Genomic DNA, 254 nt, shown 5'->3' on the forward strand with positions numbered 1-254 from the left:
CCTTTCTGCAGCTTCAGAAGGCATTTTTTTTTTTTTTTTTTTTTTTGGTGGGTACAGAGTGATAACCTCGGCTTGGGAGTCCTTATAATAAATAGATGGGTAAAGGAGCTCCTGGGCCTTGCCAAGCCCCGGTGGGAACAGGCCGTAGGGGGAATTAACCGGGAAGTCCCTGCTGGATTTATCCAAAAGCCTGTTGAACTGACTGACCACCTTCCGGGTGAACTGGGGTCCTCGGATCTGTGGGAACCTCAGCC

This window comes from Cyanistes caeruleus, chromosome 6 (genome assembly GCF_971803275.1).
Source record: "Cyanistes caeruleus chromosome 6, bCyaCae1.hap1.1, whole genome shotgun sequence".
Taxonomy (NCBI): Eukaryota; Metazoa; Chordata; class Aves; order Passeriformes; family Paridae; genus Cyanistes; species Cyanistes caeruleus.